Here is a 20,376-nt window from a genome sequence, read left to right on the forward strand (position 1 = left end):
GCCAGCCGTCACGATTGCCATTGGCTAGTCCCTTTGGTCAGTCGTAGGTGGTCAGTAGACGAGTGAAGACGCATTGTGACCTGTTTCCGTAGTTTACTTTTAATGATTAGTGTTTTGTATAGTTTTGTATTAAGTGCATGTCTTTAGTGTTAGTGAAGTTGACAACAACATGTAGGTTGTGATTCCTGACTTAGGCGTGCCACAACGCTTTAGTAAGATTTGTTTATTTTAACTTAGTTTGTAATTACGTATTAGGTTAGTTCTTTACCTGAAGAAGAGATCAGATTGCAGATCTCGAAACGTAGTGTTACTGTTTTCTTGTTTCACTGAACGATGGCAAATGTCCGGAAAAATCCTGTTTCCTTCACAATCCTTCCATCGTCAAAAATAACCTTTAAATATGAGGTTATGTTGTCAATAAATACAATAAATAGAAGTGGTCCTAAATTTGACCCTTGAGGGACTCCAGACTCTGGATGGAAATCAAAAGATATACGTGCCCCATTATATCACACGTATTGAGTTCTTTTGGATAAATAAGATGAGAATAATTGTATTAATGATGAAGACAACCCAAAGTAGTTCAGTCTAGAAAGTAATGCCAAATGGTCTACCTTATCAAATGCTTTTTCGAAATCAGTATAAATTACGTCTACTTGGCCACCAAAATCGATAGTTGAAGTACAAAAGTCAGAAAAGTTAAGCAAGTTAGAAGTTATGGATCGACAAGGGAAGAAACTATGCTGATGAGGCGTATAAAGCTTTTTACGTGATAAAACAATCTGTTATACAATATGGACTCGAATACCTTGGCAGGTGCTGACAAGATTGAAATGGGCCTTAAATTCCTTATTTCCGATCTTTGACCCTTCTTGAAAATAGGAGTAACTTTTGAACGTTTCCAAACTTCAGAAAATTCTGAATATAAAATAGAAATATTAAATATGTGAAGTAAATGAGTAACCAGCAGTTCAGAACATGCCTTGAAAATGTAAGGGGGCAGGCCATCTGGGCCAACGGAAGTTTTTGGTTTTAATTTAATTAAGAAGAACCTGCTGCACCTCATTGCGTGTGACGGAGCCAAGTGTCATAGTTGGTACACCCGGCATCACCGGGGAGCGGAGCGCACGACGCCACAACTCCTCACTGACCAGCTGACAGTGTCCATACACCGAGCTAAAGTATTTGGCAAACTTGTCTGTTATCTGTGCGGCCCCCTCCACCTCCACCCCATCCAGTCTCATAACAGCCGGCATGCTATCTACAACTCTTAATTTGTTGATTTCATTCCAAAAAGCTTTAGGATTTGACTTATGATTGCTCTCTACGTGTTAAATGTGATTTGTAAATGCTTTCTTAATATCTATTTTCATTTTGCTTCTTATTTCCTTATACTCATTAAGAATTTCAGGAAACCTGTAATTTAAGTATTTACGTCATATAATATTTTGTCGTCTGATTAAACTAGTGTTGATCAAACCGAGGAGGGTATTTACGATTTGATTTACAATAATGCAGCACACACTGACTGATAAAATTATTTAAAATGCTATATAAATAATTTACAGCTTCATTGCCATTTAAAATATTCAACAAATTAGACCAATCTGTATCTTTTAAAGAATTATATAACTGGAATAAATCTGCTCTTTTAAAATTAAATAAATTAGAATTATTAAGATTAATTGAATTACACTTTTGAATTGAGTAATTAAAAGTAATGTCTAGCGGAGGGTGATGCTTATCTATATTGACAACAGGACAAGAATCTACCTCTACAATTAAACCTATAATATCTGATAACACTAAGTCTAAAGTTTTTCCATTGCTATTTGTGACGTTATTAATGTTTTCATAAGGAACAATAATTGCCTACATATTGCATTACCTAGTTCTATCATGATATGATAAAGGGGTTCCGACAGTGCTTGAATATTATCTTTAACTAATTTTGTAGGAATTTTATCCCATCCTGGTGAAGAGCTTTTCTTAGACCAGCCACTATATTAAAAGTTTCCTGCCGAGTAACTGGGCGGAAATCAAACACAGCACTCGCGGCGTGGTCCGCGTCGTCCACCATCGCGGGGTCGCCGGGGTGCAAAGCTCCCGCCAGCCTCGGTCCCACAATAAGAAATCCATTAACCAAAATTGAATTTCTTACTCCTTGCTATCAAGAGTTATATCACGGCCATACGGTTATATACGAACAAATTAATAGATTGACAGACTAACAAACGGAAGGATGAGTTAGCGGATGGAAGTATAACAACACGATTCAAAGTAGGCTCTGTCGGTTTCCCTCGTAACAATAATAAATTGAGAAAACAGTAAAATGTACATATAAGCCCCCCTTAGAGGTGAAAATTGTGTTAATTTAATAATACTATAATATAATGTCATTTAGGTTTGGCTCCAAATTCCTTGCCTTAAAAAACCCTCTAAAAATCTAAACTCAGTCCAACTTTACTTACTTATCCATTACATACATTTAATTTGTGAGAAGGTGAAAATTGTGTTGCTGATTGAGCTAACATGAAGAACAATATTAGGTTTTTTCATTTTTTAAATTATATATTATATACAAGATTTTTTACATAATCTTTAATAAATACTGACCTGACTTTATTAACTTTCCCTGACTCATAACATTCATGAGGGTATGGTATACTACAATTAGTACAAGTAATAGACACCATGTGGTGGCATATAGGACAGCAAGGCTAAGTGCATTAGTTTATTGCATCACAGTTTTAGATATTATCTGGCGCTAAGAGTAAGTAAGGGGTGGTGTGTGAAGGCCGTTATCTAGTAATGTGCCGTCTTTACCTAAATGATTACTCTTTATGACTTAAGATGCCATTAATTCATAATGGTGATTAAAGTAATAAGTCAACTTAATATTGGCAAGGGATTTTAACTTTTTATAGTACCTAAAATTATAGCTATTGTAAATCGTTTTAATTTACTGTTTACTACTCGAAAACTAAAAACTCAAAGAGATACTACTTTGCAGGTTATTATTTAGTTTTTATTTTAAGTTTTTATTTGGATTTAATGGTGTATGTTTTAAGAATTTATGAATGGTTTGGTTTGGTCACTCTGTGTCAAAACTCAACTGGGATATTATATTAAAGTCATTAACTTTTGACAATACAAGTGTTGAAAATAAATTAAAACGTAACGAAAGCAATTATATAATTGGTTACTCGATAATTATAAACCGAATTGATGATGACATCACTCCGAAACTTAACTTAAAAGTTGTAAACCAAATTACCAAAACAGATTTAAAAACTTCAGACTCCTATCAAAACGATTTTCAAACGCACTGACTAAGTAACGATAAAGAGCAGAAGAGTCTTTGCTGGCATCCACGGTTTGAAGCGGCTTGCCTTGTATATGTCATTCCATGTTAAGGTGATGATCATTAGGGCTCTTATACTACCACAATTCTACTTCTGTGAAATGACCATTGAACATTCGGACAGTCTCTTGCGTGCTCAGAACTACTATTTTAGATTATTGCTTAATTTCTGACGTCTAGAGTACGTTACACAATATTTTCAGCAACTGTTCTCATTTTACAGGCTACGTACATTTTACATTCTTTCTCTTCTATATTTAACTATTAAATCAAAATATCAAGTTTATCTGTCCTATAATTTCAACTTTATCTCTGTTATTAGTGAACGACCTACAAGAAGGGGAGCCGAATTACTATCAATCCCAATTCGTTGATAAAAATTTTTTAATAGGTCTTTTCCTGTTTAGGATTTTTGTCTTTGGAATGCTCTCCCCGATGATATTAGATCTATTGAGGACCGTAATTCGAGCCGGTGACTAGGGGCTTGCTGCTTGGGGGCATGTGGGGGTGACGGGTGGTGCTGCTTGTTGCGGTCATTTCGACAGTCACTATGTTAGAGTGATTGAATGTTATTGTTATAAATTTAGAATTTTTGTTGTGATTTATCACGATATATGATGTATATAAAGCTTTAAATTTATTTCAATATATAGATTGTTACTTTAAGGTTATTTAATTTTGTAACGTAGGTTTAGCACTTTTTATTTTCTAGTATATGTATAAGTTAATAATTTATCACAATTGTATCAAACTATTGTAAATTTACTGTATACCATACTACGTTGAGTGGTATTGAGGGTTGACATTTGCTTGCCTTGATGTATCGGCATTGTATAATGATAATTTTATTCATGCTCGAATAATTTGCCTCCTCACAAAAGGTAGCAAACAAGATGATTTCGGTTTCCAGTGCCAGTATGCCTGTGCTGCGATAGAATATAATAACGTTATATGTTTACCTCCGTTAAATGGGTATTTAACAGAGGTATAAACTTACGTTCCAAGTATTGGAATCTATCTTCTACTTCAGGTGTAAGACAATCGATTAAGCGAATACAAATTTTTTGAACACTGAGTTTAAAAGTTCAGGTTAAAAATCTAATAGCAAAACATATTTTGTTATAAATATTTATTGCTACGGCAAACTTTCATTTTGTGAGACTCTCATTATGTAAACTCCTTGCATAATAGCTCACGCCTTGCATAAGAACGAGAATTTCTTGCAATAAAACTAAAACACAAGCATTATTCGGTTTCTCTGGTAGATTTTTCATGGCTTTCCTTAATAAAGATATGTATTAATAGTTGATGGCATTACAAACACAAAAAGTTCCTTTAAGGGTCTTGTGAGTGCAGTAAAACTTTGTATCCATCTTAAAAAATAAAGCATTACGCCTATGAATTCAAAATTTCCTTACAAATATTGTTTAATAGAACCTTTGTATTATTTCTCTATCATTTATTTCCAAAGCCTAAATAGAAACTATATTTTAAAGAAAAAGTAAACCTTACCTTGGTTAATTATCAAATTATGTACATTATAATACTTATTATATTACTTAAAAATTTGGTGTTCCAGTTTATTTTTTGAATATTTTAGTAACTCGAAAGTATCACAATCTCGGAGTTCTTAAATAAATGATTTAAGTATGCACGAGAACCTCCTAAATAGCAATGCATTTCAAAAACTGTACTACTTAAACAAAATGGTTTGTGGAAGAATATTAGGTGCCGATACTGTTAAATTAAACTAATTTGCATAACTGCTTTTTGCAATTTAATGTTATTGTACTACTTAATAAATCCTGAAATTTCATTAAAATTATTTAATAGATGATTGATACGCTTAATTATACTATTCATTTATTTAGTATTCAACATAATATTCTTATAAATAACTAGTTATTATATGAATCTATATTTTTTAGTTGTGAGCTAGATGAAATATACGAAATCACAGAGGTACTTATTACATTGTGGTCGAACAATTCTCTTATTATTTCTTTCATCTTCGTTATATTGGTTGCCTAGAATGGATAGGGTCGCTGATTAATTTTTCATTATCCTTCAACTTAAGATTGTATTCAAAGCCCATTAGTCTGCCTTTGCCAGTTTTTTAATACATTCCAATCATTTCTTATCAATTCCGTATTCATTTCAGAGCTACCGATTTATGTTTTCTCATTTTTGGTAATCATACTGTTACTTAATTTGCTTTCTTCGCCGAGAGTACCATTTGCTCTAAAACTAAAATATCTCATATATGCATTTTAATTTAATACTGCACAGTTTGTCTTTAGGATCTAATTATTAAATGGACATAAAAGGCACAAAACCGTCAGTTAAACTTCGGCAAATGGACTGAGATGAGCACCAGAAGTGCAAAACATCACGGGACCAGATAATGCGTAAACGATTCACATGTTTTAGTAGAATGGAAATTATGTGTACTTGTTTTCTTGAATAGTTGTTTAGCATGAATACACATTGATTGTGAGTAACAAAGAAAATAAGTTTAGAGTTTGATTACTTGTGTGTTATAAACTTCAAGCTGTGGCAACCAAATAAATTACCAAATCAGCCAAGATTTCCAAAGATTAAAAACAAAGACAAGACAATAAAGAAAAAAAAAACTGTGAAAGGAATGAGCTCTTTACTCATTACTGTTTGTAAAATCAACTTAATAGTATAAATATATATTAATTTTCACAGTCTGTTTCAGATAATAATTTTATAATAAACGTGCTAATTCAAAGTGTAGTGGCAAACAAAGTTACATGTTTATCAGCTACTGTAAAAAACCAAATATAACTATTAATTGGAAATTAATCCCAGTTAATTTAAATTTATATAAGACCTAACCTTGTGCTCAAAACCAGATATATTATTTAAAGATACGTAGATATTTATATAGAAACAGGATTAACTTTAACTACGACTTTATAACAAATGTATATGAGAAGAGCTAAACAAAACATAAACTAAAATTTCTTCAGTTTTTATTATAAACCAAAAGTAGATAAGCATATCGTTTTAACAGGTCAAGTAAAGAAAAACTTACTTCGACCAATTATGTAACTGCCCATGGAACTTTAGCATAAATAGCGAGCTGACACCAAGATTTGGATAAAGTTACAGTTGGAGTTACGGCAGTGTTCTGAAAGTCAAGGAAATCATAAACTGACGAGGCAAACAGTAAACTTTTTAAGGTTTAACAGTCTAAAACTGCTTTATAGTCACGATTTGACGATATGTAATTTATATAACTCAAATTAGCAACATCAATGACACGAGTAAAGCTGAAGGGGCGAATGAAACATGGCAGACAGCAAAATAACAGTTTCTGGAGAAAACATTAACTTTATTTAAAATAAAGTAAAGGAACATGTTATTCTATAGCTTGTACAAAATAGAATAATTGGTTTCTATAGCTTAAAATTAAAATAAAGTGATCATTATAAGATAAAAATTATAATTGCTGTATTTTGTTGTGACTTACTTAAGTTCTGTTATCCATTCCATAAAAGTCCTCGTGAAAAATTTGTGAATAAATAAAGTAAATGAAAGAGAGAGTACTGCAAGCCCAATCAAATCGTACATGAATCTACAGACCCAACATTCTCACTGATGAGGATTGTGACCACTACTGATCTTGATTTGTTTACTGTAGTTGGTCATCCATACAGTTTTATACATAATTTATGTCGCGTCTAATTCATAAAATATATATATATATATATATATATATATATATATATATATATATATATATATATATTTGAGAATAAACACAGTAAGTAAGAGAGATCGTATTGCCAATAAAATCAATACGAGCTTGTGACTACAGACCCAACCTTCACAATAATGAAGATGTATTGGACCGTGAACATTGCAACTGATTAGTCTAGCGTAGTTGGTCATACATTGAGTTTTTAAACATAATTCTGTCGCATTCAGTTAAATAGCCAAGTAATTATATTTAAAGATTTCACCAAACTATGTATTTGCTAGTAAACTATAGGCAACAATTTTACGCTAACCCTTCTATATGAATGGTTAGTGTTCCAGGGTGAGGATAAGGAGACCTTTACACGCTACTATATTCCACTTTCCAAGGGCTGCCTCAAACTTAGCGAGATATGGTTATATTATTTTGGACGTAAATTGTAAAATATTTGCCTTTTAGACTAAAATCATAAAAAATAGAATATAAAGTCCATATCATTCATAACAAATGTATATGAGAAGAGGTGAACAAAACTTAAACTAAAATTTCTTCCATTTTTTTATAAATCAAAAGTAGTTACGCATATCGTTTTAACAGGTCAAATAAAACGGTATTTCCGCCGAATCATTGAATAGGCCACATACACACATATTCATTCCGCTTACACAAAGAACAAACGTGATTTTAATCAGGAAACCAATGTTTGAACTCAACTTGGGTTCTCGGCGCCTTAATTGCCCAATGTATAATACTAACGTCACAACAATCTTTCAGTAATTTCTTATCTCCAAAGTTTAATTGTTTCGCAATGTACACTCAGACGTACACGCGCGACCTGTAAGTTCCATTCGCCAGCCTCTTCGCGTCGCGTCAACCACTCTTGTAAACTGGTCCACCAACTCTACGCCATCATCCATCATCAACATTAAAGCTTACCTTGATACTAAAATAACTTCCTATATTACAATTTATAATATTTCCAAGCCAGGTTCAATGAAAAGTGTGCAATTTGGTGTGTTGAAGAGCAATCTAAAGAGATGTTTTTCAAAAACTTCTTTAAATTGCCTCAATTGCGTCGAATTCTCAGTATACCCATATTTGGGACCGTAGCACAAAACTTACTGACAACAGCATTAGAAAGTGTGAATTTTGCTAACAGAGGTACCTTATTATCTTTTAGAAGACCCTTCTAGACTCGATTTAGAATTAATTTTGATAGTCTTCATTTTTCCATAACATTTTGTTCCCTCGAGTACTGTGATGTAAATATGACACCCAAATATTTGTACTCATTTACGACCTCGATCTCTGTCGTAACGGTACCGCCACCTCTCAATTTGACTTAGTTTTCTCCATTTTCTAAACACCATTATTTATATTTATTCAAGTATACGTTTAGATTACAACCTTCACACTACAAGCCTGCAGTGTAAGATATTCATCATACACTGCAAGCTTGATGCTGTAGGGGTTTGAGTAGAATTATATCATCCAGATAAAGCAACGTATTAACCGTGTTTTTTCAGAAAACACATCCTCGACCCAGCATAATCCGGCACATCGATAATAAATAATGAAAATAATAAAGTACTCATAACAAAGCCCTGCCTGAACCCATCTCAGATTTAAAATCAGGCGTCAACCCCTCTTTACACCAGACACCAGCCGAAGTTCCATTGTAGATTTTTCTGATTATTTTTACCATGTGAGACGATTACCCAAGACACGACCGCTTACACACGAAAGAATGAATAAATATTGTGTTGAAAGCATCGACATCAAAACATTATAATTAGCTATTTGCTTTTTCCAAATGTATGTTTACCATGAAAGTCAAATTAAAAATGTTATCTACATTGAATAGCCTTTCCTAAAGCCTACTTGGAACTCAGTTAAGATATTTCTTTTGTTTACTAATTTTTCTAACCTGTTTAAAATTTTGCTAAAAAAACTATACATAAGTTAAATTACATGAAAAACATAAAACCAATATTTAAATCTTTTATTTGTTTTGTGAGGCCTTTCAATAGCGAGGCTATCATCTTCAGACACATCACAAACGTTTTGTGATTGAAAGGCCTCACAAAACAAATAAAAGTTTTAAATATTGGTTTTATGTTTTTCATGTAATTTAAAAGTGACCAATATAAGCTCCATCTAGAGCATTATACTTACGTTGTATATAAATGATAATCCTCTGTAGTTCTCTACTTCATTAATGGTCTCTAATTTTGTATAAAGGAAAACACAAATCTTTTTAAGCAGTTCGGTATTTGGCCCTTTAAATACACTTATTATAAACATTAAGTATTGTTTAAAGTAGGGAATGTGGAGCGTATTTCAAAAAGTGTGGACTCTGTCGTAACCGGGAGCCCTATCTTCCTTCAATTTACGTAGTACTTCCCTGACTTCACCCATAAAAATTTCTTTATCTAGGGTCTTATTCAAAATTAGAGGTTCTGCATAGTACACATAATTTTATAATAACGGGAGATTTTGCAGGCTCTTAAAATGTGCAATCCACTATCTCACTGAAATATTTCCCAACACTCTCCCAATTTGTTCTTAAACTATTTATCTCTCCCAAAATTCGACATATTATTCATATTTGAAATAATACTCTCATAGTTTTTCGTTTCTTATATTGGCACAATTTGGTATATCTTATACGTTCTCCAATTTAATTTAATCAAACCTGATGACAATTAGTTTTTCTGAATAAATTTAATAACCTAAAGAAATATCTTGAATTGTAACACTCGAAGTCATACTACGGTTATTCGAAAGTTGTCACCACGTTTTGCGTATCTCCGCTGTACTTTAGATTGTTTATTGACATCTTAATGCAAACAATCATATCAATAACATTTACCTGATTGTCGTCGGACAATAAAACCTTTTAGTTCTTATTTCCCATTTTAATTTAATTAGAAATGGCAACAACCTAGTCTTATTATTAATGTTTTCAGTTTTTTCACATTATTTCAAATTTAATAAAATTTTAATTAGCAAGTGAATCAAACCCATTAAATACTAAGTTATTCTTCTTTTGTCTTGTTTTCTATCCACAAGTTAAATCGGAATTACTTTATTTTCTATGCTCTACCACAACTAAACTATTTGTAATAACACCTTAGCCATATTTGGTCACAAGATTGGCGGTATTTGTCCAGAATAGCCTCTAAACACTACTCATTAGTTGACCTAAAAACATTTATCCTACCTATTCACTGTCCATGTTGAGGTTATCATTAACACTTTTCGTCATAAATTCGATTCTTGACGTTCTGATAACGTTTGACATTCTTCTGATTCGACGACAAAGGGGTGAAAAATTTATAATCCGTATTATCAGTCATTTAGTAAATATTTGTATAATTTTAAAGAACTGAATGGAAGTATACCAACCGACTGGAAAGTACGCGTGTCACGAACTGATAACTGCACGTTAGCTCACCGCCACTCACTACTCACTACAGGACACTCACTGAGCAGGTCGTGTCACATGGAGAGAAGGCTCGAAGTCCACTTCTAAGCAGAGTAATTAACTCCGAGTCTGTATCCCTTACTTCAAACTTCCATACAAATATTTATGGTTCAGTTTCAATAGGATAAAATATTCAATTAACAGTGTAAATCTGCAGAACCTTGTAATTTATGTAACTTGTAATGGCAGCTAAATCTTACCACAAACTCACTTCACAACACCAGTTGTGCCAACTGCTGTTTATATTAATTTATTAGAGTAGTTGATTTTTTTAAATAAATGAAATCAAAATTGTATCAGTCTACAGCATAATATACAACTTTTTTAAACGCTTTTTATTACGTTTCGATATTATTAATCATTATTATTACTTTTATTGTAAATACGCTTCTTTCTGAATGAGACAACAACATCATACTCACGTCAAGTTCGGTGGCGTGGATATGCATGTAGGATGTGTAAAACTTCAGACAAATATATGCCTTATTGACCTTGAGGGATACAAGTATCTTGTATTATATGAAATTGAAATTTCATATAATACAAACTACCTGTGTACAAACTACCTTAGAACACCAAGATTGAGATCTACATGTTTACGCATATTAAATTACAAAAATTGTGGCGAGGAAAACTAAATATTATTGATATAAATATAAAGTAGTACTCCCAGATAATAATATATTGAGAGCTTGGAATTAGAAAACAAAGTGTTCATATTATTGCAAACTTAGAAGATAAAACATTCTTTTCTATGAATTCTAATGAAACACATGGGTACGCGCCGTAGATGGAACTAATGGATTCTGTTGGTTTTTTGAAGTGCAATATTATGTGGTAACCTCGGTAAACGTTTCAGAATGGCTTTTGTACAAGTTTAGATGTTTAAAAGCGGCAGGCATTTGTCCTAGAGTTTTACTAAGGCTATGAAGACAACCATACACCTGATTAATGCAATGTAATCTTGGTGGAATACAACAAACAACATGTTATTAAATTATTGCATTTACTTACCGAAATATTTCATCCTAAAATTAATACTAATTATTAGTCGAATTTCATGAAGTGTTTCACAAATTAAATAATACGTCATACAGGTACATTTAAAGACTAGATAAGCATATGTACCATTAGTAGTTTAGAATTCCGTATAGTATTTGATAATACACTCCTTCATGTACGAAATATAATGATATTTCTTTACAGGAATTGATACTATTTCATTTATGATATATTCTTTATTACATAGTGTAGATACTCTGCCATTTAGTAATAATTTAAAAGGTTTTCCTTCAATCTAATGTACGAGATACGCACAACGTCCGTCTTGGGCTCTTCCCTTCAAACAGAGGGGGAGTCGTTGTTTGCTCAGCGTATTTTAAGATAAGAAAAGTTGCGTCAGTTATTTAATTTATCATCTACGGTATACAGAAGTTAATATGGAACCGAAATATGTTTAAATGTGTAAGATTCAAAAATAGGATCAATTTTTATAATATCTCGACTTGAATCTTGGGAAATACAACACTATCGAAAATATCCAAAAAAGATTCATTCATTGTGTATAAACATATTTATATAGTAGATATTGAGTACGTTTTCTCTACAATGGAAATATAATCACGGTGAGAAGCCAGTGGTAAGTAATGGGCATCAATATAGAGTAAATGACATGAATGCACCCACCTCCCTTTCGTCCCTGAGTACACAGCGGTGTACGTGTTGAAGATATAAAAGCGTAATTGAAGATGTTTACACTTCGGTGATCAAACAGTTAAACCGATCTTGATTGTTCCGTCGATTTGCCTTACTATTACAACTAACCGAATTAACTGTAAGGTAATCTAATCATGTACATGCACATTATTCAAAGTGTTTACATTAAAATCTGAACATAAATATGTTATATTTTTATTATATTAGAGTTTATAGGAAATGTAGATCGATGGATATTTCGGTTTTAAAGATCGTATACATAATTTATCTAGGGCGTATTTTATGTTTTGTAAACATTCATAATTTGTGCAAAAACTGCGTCAATAATTTTTGACAACGCTTGCCTAATTTACGTAAGAACTCTTTAAACTTTTTTTTATTAATACCAAAAGTTACCGTGGTGCTATGGGAAGATTTGAATTTTGCATTTCAGTGTAAATGTAGTTCTTGCTGCCTTTTTAATATAATACAGGCAAAAACTAATTTTACATATTATAAAATTAATAAAGTTTAAAACTTATTCATATTTATTTTTAACGCTGCGTGACGGAACGTCTTATTCAAAATTGGATTTAATGAATATAATAGAAAATATACGAGTATTATATATACAAAAGAAACGTCAGGTAGACGAACGCTCACAGAGTATACATCGATCTATACAGGAGAGGAAGCAGTGCCATTAATTATTTATCATAACAATATCAAGTCAAAATGGACAACATCATAATAAAAAGCTCCACCAAGTATGAGTTATGTATGAAAATTTTTACTTATAACAGTTACTGAGGTGCTACCTAATTTGCTGGTAAATACGTAAAATTTGTCCTGTCTTCATATGAAATGTGATATTAGTATTCTGTTCAGCGGTAAACTTGATGTCGCCAAGAGAACAGAAATTAAAATTTATATGTGGTAAACCATATATATACATACGTTACACACACACACACACACACATTACACTTTATACATTATTTCATAAAAAATCTGTTTCTTGTTTTTTGATATTAGCATTTGAGTAGCGTGAGTTTGAATGAAAATTTGGTTTAATAATCATAAATTTTTATCTGAGATACTAATATTTATAAAAGTTAGATACCATTGTACTTGATGAACAAGAATTTAAAGTACTGGCTTGAAACCAAAAATATGAAACTATCCTATAAAATAAAATCCATATTGAGTGAATAATAGTAAGGGCCACACTCGATTCTAGCAATGTTCAATTTCTTGCTTCACTCTAATTATTAATTTTATTATTGGTTTTATTTACATAGAAAATAAGTTCGTCGCGTGTGGCCGAATGTAAACATCAGTGCAAGTCCCGTGTTCGTGAAAGACTGTTTCACCAGGATTTACTTGTTAAAACATCGTAGAGTATACTGTTAACATGTCGCTGTATCCTATATTATATGTACAGTTTTATATATATATATATATATATATATATATATATATATATTCATAGATATTATGTAATCTTTGCAATATGCCAATATCTACTTATTGCACATATGTTGGTGAGAAAAGTAATCTGATGGTCTCATCTATGAAATCACAGCAAAGTGTTTCGCTTACCAACTGATAGATTTACGATACATAGTGTTTGTTTGATCATGTAAAAAGTGGTACATATTTTAAATAAAAAACTAGGGGAATATAAACTGTCCAGTTTCATAGTATTCACATCTCCGACACCTAACATAATTTGTTTAGGAATTTAATATTATTCTTACAATTTTAATAATTAATATGGCTCATGTGTAAAACTGAACAATTAACTAATCGATCTATAGTAGTTGATAAATTAGTTTAACTGTATTTGACAAGCAAGTGCCCCAGGCTTCAATTAATTAACTGGTATAGCTGTATTACATGTTTACTTACAACTATAACACGGAGGAGAGAATCAATAATTCAAATAGCCTATGCAATCCGTAAAATAAACGATAAAAGTATGTTATTTAAGACTGGAAAATTTTACTTATTTATTTACTTTAAATATAGAATTCACAATGAAGGTTTCAGATTTAGATTGTATTTAGATTGTAATCGTTACGGGAATTCGTCATCTCTACCTGCACTTACAAAATCTAATGTTTCTGTATTCTGTAACATTGTATAATAGCAAATATCAGAAATCCATATCAAGTTAACCAATTTGGAGAATAATTAGGTGTGAAACTAAATAATTCATTTCAATAATGCACTTCCCCACAATCTAATAATTATTCAGTATCTCAAGTGAAAGCACTTCACGTCCATTTCAAAGATAACAAAGCTATTATCTATTATCTATTTGGCAGCGGTCTGCCCTGGTCACTAAAAGCTTTTAGGGGGGGATAAAACTATTTCTTACGAGATATTTCATATACATAATATTCATAAATAAATAGATATTAAATTAATACATGCATGGTTTGATATAAAACATGGCACATGTTTCAACTAATTATTGTGCAGCTCTTTAAAAAACGAATCAAATATGAAATTCATTAATATATTCTCTAAAAAAATATAATCAACTCCCCTATATTCTTTTTGAGAATTGAAAACACTTGATCAGCTGTTTAAGGCTTTTTTAAGGTTTACTATTGACGATGTATGATTTGAAAGGATGACAAGATTTCAGACATATTTGCCATTGCTATATGTTACAAAAATAAAACTCTAATTTTAGTAGATTGGAATCTACCGCCTTCTTCATGTATCTAGAAATCATAAGAATAGGGTTAAGCAGGTATAAATAAATTAAAAAGTAATCAGAAACTGGTGATGAACTCACTAAATTAAAATTCTTTAAATCGCATTATATTTTTGTTTAAAAATTTTTTAAATTATTTTATGCTTCGAAAAGTGGACGGATTTCAGACCTCGAAAATCTTTGAAGTAAATAATGTCGCTACATGACTAATATTGATATAGTATTCAAAGAAACAAACTGAAGCTGTAGCAGTTCCAATATGACAAATCATAACTCGTATTTATTATGACTCAAATCATATCCAAAGTTATAAATAACGTACGTAGTGTAGAAATGGTTGATTCAATGCGAATGTTGAGTTTATCTCCATTTAACCTTTCGCTTACTGCAGCGTTTGAAATCTGATACTATCACAGATTTGACTCCTGGAATCTGGAGTCCACGTCTGAAGAGGTAAAGTAGTTGGCAACAAAAACTCCTCTATCATTTCAACATCAGAGAGACTTAGCCTACAAAAGAGGTGTATATATATATATATATATATATATATATATATATATATATATATATATATATAGTTTATCTACCGCACTAAGACGAAAGTGAAATGGAGCTTCAAACAACATTCCTTTCAAAATGTCGGAACCATATTAACATAATTAAATTAGAAATTAATTAGCTTATAATTTGTAGATATACACACTTTAAAGCAACTCATCAATGTTAGAAGGAAAATAATTTATGCCAATTGATCAACCTCATTTCGCAAGCTGTGTACGCGTACTAGTTCTATCACTTGATGGTATTTGGGAAATTCATTACTAAACAATGGTACGAATAGTATAGACGTTATTTATGTAAGAAGTAAATCAGCAATGGAAGGTAATTTGTTCTGCTCCCGTTCAAATTCGGTAAATAACCCGATTATTTTGAGTAACGTAGAAATTGTAAATCTTTGAGCTGTATAATTTTATTTTGAAAATCATTATTTTTGAAATTCAACAAAAAGTAGTTCTCTGTAATTATATTTTTAGTTTGATGATTTCCAACTTGTATCATTATAGATGAGTTATTATGATATCAGGACGTTCTTATTATCACATTTTAAGTTTTGCTTTTCATAGTATTTTTGGACCTAGTGGAAGACTAAGTAGGCTAACCGTGTTGATGTTGCATGAATTTAATTATGTCTGAGGGATGGATTTGAACCTAATGGTGGAATAATAACAGTATTTTTTAAATTGTATATATTTATGGTTGATATTCATAATTTTGCCGGACAGTGCAAGATACGAAACTCTTAACTGAATTGAATGAAAATTAGTAGTGAATAACGGTGAGAAATGTTATAACTTTAAATGAAATCCCTAACCGTCTATTAAATGTTATTAAACCATCGACCAACCCAAATAGTCTAATAGTATTAATTTAGGTGAATGAAGTTAATTGGTTTTGTTTACACGTGTTTCTGATTGTTATTTTTTTAAGTATGTCAAAAGATTGAAAACACTAAAACAGATGAGATGAAAGTGTATCCTACCCAAATTTTTTGGGTGTCTTCTTACATAGTAGCTTTAGTCAAGAAAAGAAGAATATATCTTACACAAAATATATACATCATTTGAAAATTCTCAAATATAATTCGAACAAATTAAGGCTTAGAGTTAGCAGCTTTAGAAATCTCTGATTATACAAACCAAAATTTGTACTGCAGTATATTTTTTATTGCTAACTTACATGCTTATCTAGAAAGTAATATGTATTTAAATTTTTATTTACAAATAATTCCCAAATAGTTGAAACGTTTTACACCAGTTAGGCTCCTTACGTACTACTAAAACATATCCTGTAAATAAATATCAAGTTGAGTGTTTTAATTACGGAAATAAAGACCTACCAATTGTTTTATTGGATTCTTAGATAACATGGAATTTTCTCTTTAGTGTTTGATTATGTTATGTATTAGTAAATGTGCGAATGGTAGACAGATTTATTTATAACAAATATCTTCTCCAAATTACAAATCTTTAATGGGCAACCAAAGCCGGAAACAAATATTTAATAATCACCACAACTGAAATACACAAGGTAATCAGTTAAGTAAGTATCCCTCACATTACAAGTTAACGGCCATCACACGCCAGCCCCTTACTTACTCTTAGGGCCATCTGATACCTCAACTATGAGTCAATCAACTAATGCACTTAGCCTTGCTGTCCTATATGTCCATCTAACATCTCGCCTGGAATATAGGTCACCATATGGTTTATATTACTGGTATCTACCAAATTAGAACATAACATTATTAACCCTCCAACTGTTGTTCATCAAAATTTTGATAAACACAACCCATTGTGGATTGTTGTTCGTCTAAACTTTAATGAACAAACATTCCCTTGCATAATCATTCATTACAGTATATTCCGGCAACGTATCGATTCGATTCATGCACCATTGGATTCGGGAAAAAAGCCTAAGGAATACTATAGTTATATTCCTCTTTGTATTGTAGTTGCAACATACCAAGTTCGTAGTTTGGAACGTAAAAGAAGATGATGCAATTCATTGTGACCGCCATGTTGTCGATGCCGTCTGAGTTTTTGATGTGACGAGTCGTGTTTAATTGTGTTTTAGTGTGTGGTGAATTGTTAAATATTGAAGTATTGCAAATAAATATATTTTAGAATAAATAAATTTCTCGAAAATTTTCGCAAAAGTTTTGAGTAATGACAAAATGAAACTTTTTTCGACCCTTCAAAAAAAAGTTATGGATTTTATATTACTTCTGTATAGTTTACTTCATTCTGAGTAACAAAATATGCAATGTAACATGTATTGAAGTAAAACTGTATTAGTAAAACTTTTATTAGCAAACTCTTACATATACACCCTATTTTCACAATTTATGCGCATCGCTGCTTTTTGTTATATAGTGTTATTATAGTTTCATAAATTTGTATAATGCTTATGTGTTTCTGAAACTAGAATAAATTTGACACAAAATGGCTATCTCACTTTTATAGTTTTCTTACTATAACTTGGTTTGCTAGATATGGTCCCCCCCAAATTAAAAAAAAAAATGTAAATTTTGAGTTTCATGGAAAAAAATTTTTAGTAAACATTTTTTTAAGGCCAAATTTAAATACTAATATTATTATATGTTTATTTGTGAACACAAAAATATATACTTCTATATATATTACTTTTAATTTATATTTTTAATAATTTTTTTTTAAACCCTTGCACGAGGCTCGAAAACATGCCGCCACTACAGGAAAAAATGACCGCCAGTTGGAGGGTTAATCTATTCTAATAAAGTTATTAATAGAAATAACACAGGAACATGTAGTATATCAGGTGTTATGATTTTCAAAAGTTTATTTCATGACATTATGCACATACGCTGTAGAAGATAAACAAAACCATATATTTATTTTGTTATACTTAATGCACGAGGAATGCAATAATGAAGTAGTAATTTTTAACAAAATACAAAAAATAATACAACTAATAATTAATAATGAAACCTTCACAAATAACAAAGTAAAACGCTACAGCGCGTTATGTGTAGATTTAAAAGCGATAAAAATACTTTTTAATCATACTAAATTTCAAGCCAAAGGATATTTTACATGTGACAGATTTAAAATAGTATTTTAATGGTTTTTTTATTTTTAAGTTATTTATTTCAGAGTATTATTGTTTGCCCTCAAACAACTTATGTTTAACAGGCAAATTTACATGTTGGAACGAATAAAAAAATATTAAATAAACAAGCAACAAACACTTCATTAACTTATTGATATTATGCGTACAATAAGCAATAGCTTTGGGACAAAAATAGCCCGTATATGTTTTGTCGATATCCTCAACAGGATGCAGGATTGCAGAGGGCGGATCGATGTTGTACTGACAATTCGCTGTCCGATTGTGTCACAGTGCCGTGATGAAATTCAGAGCTCTCAGTGGAAGAATCACTCCAGCATATTGTGACCACAATATTTATCCTTTAAATTATTCTTTATGATTCATCTTGCTTTTATTTCTTTACTGCTATTGCTTCCATACACATGGTGTAGTGGAAACGTTTAAAGCGGTTTAATATATTTAAAAAAATTATAAATAATGTAAGAAATATTTGTTTATACATTTTGTAAAATCAAAGCTATTTTTAGTAAAAAAAATAAAACCGCAAACAAAACCTTAAAGAGCTTACCCTAACTTTAATGTTAGTTAGCGTTTTTAAACTTTTCGATTACGCTATTACTCTTAGTAAAACATTACATTATGTTTTAAATAACGCTCTTACAAGTTCTTGTATGTTAGCAGGTTTTATTAGATAAATCTTCGTTTTAATAAACTCACTGAATGACAATTAGAGGGAAGTCGTTTAGTCAAGGTGTTTACTCGCTTACTTAACTACATCTCATCGATAGTGAAATTCCTTCATTCTAACTTGCGTACTTATAAACCACATTGAGTTTATGACTCATCCTTTTTAAAACATAAAGTGATATACATGTGTTGTAATAATTAAAATACTCACTCTTGTGTGGCAAAGGTGTTAACAATAAGTTATATAAATAAACAAAACGGTCTATACTAGGTTGATTTAATGATACAGACTAAATGCGGGGTAAAAAGAGGACATGGTAAACATAAGGCATTGCAGTGTGTAAGGTTTAGTTATATTATATTAAAAAGGGGCGAATAAAGGCCTTTAAGTCCTGAACCGTCAACGCAAAACTTTTGCGCACCCTAAGTTACTGTAGAAGGGCCTTGTATGCAAGTAGGCACTACATACTACCCCTGTACCTAAAATGTAATACATAGGCTTCTGCACAATGCTGACGGCAAATTAATTAAACTGGCTGTAAGATACAGGGTTTTTTGTGACCCAAAGACACACACACACACACACACACACACACACACAAATAAACGTGTTCATTAGTATCCTCCGGCTGATTGAATAGTTCACGGTCTTCAGTGGTAAGTCCTATGGTGTGAAAGTGTTTCCTAAATCGACCGTGTCCAGTAATAAGAGAAAAATAGCTTCTGTTAAAAGGTTCATGAGGTAGACGGGAGTACCTCTAATGAGATTTGTGCCAAGTGATTACACAATGAAACTAGATGACAGTGCTTATCTCTGGATTTTTCCTAACAGGTTGGTATTTATTTGACTTGATATACCACGTTCAGACCCAAGATTGTTCGTCTTTGACTCTTTTCTCACCTATTTATCAGCGAATGCAATACACTAAAACCGGCATGTCCAAGGCACCAGCTGATGTGTAATGGCATTTTAAAGACAAACCACACCACACCTCAGCCACCAAGTGGTGTCTGATTAGAAGCCACTGAGTGAAGCAAGA

This window comes from Homalodisca vitripennis, chromosome X, assembly GCF_021130785.1.
Source record: "Homalodisca vitripennis isolate AUS2020 chromosome X, UT_GWSS_2.1, whole genome shotgun sequence".
Classification (NCBI taxonomy): Eukaryota; Metazoa; Arthropoda; class Insecta; order Hemiptera; family Cicadellidae; genus Homalodisca; species Homalodisca vitripennis.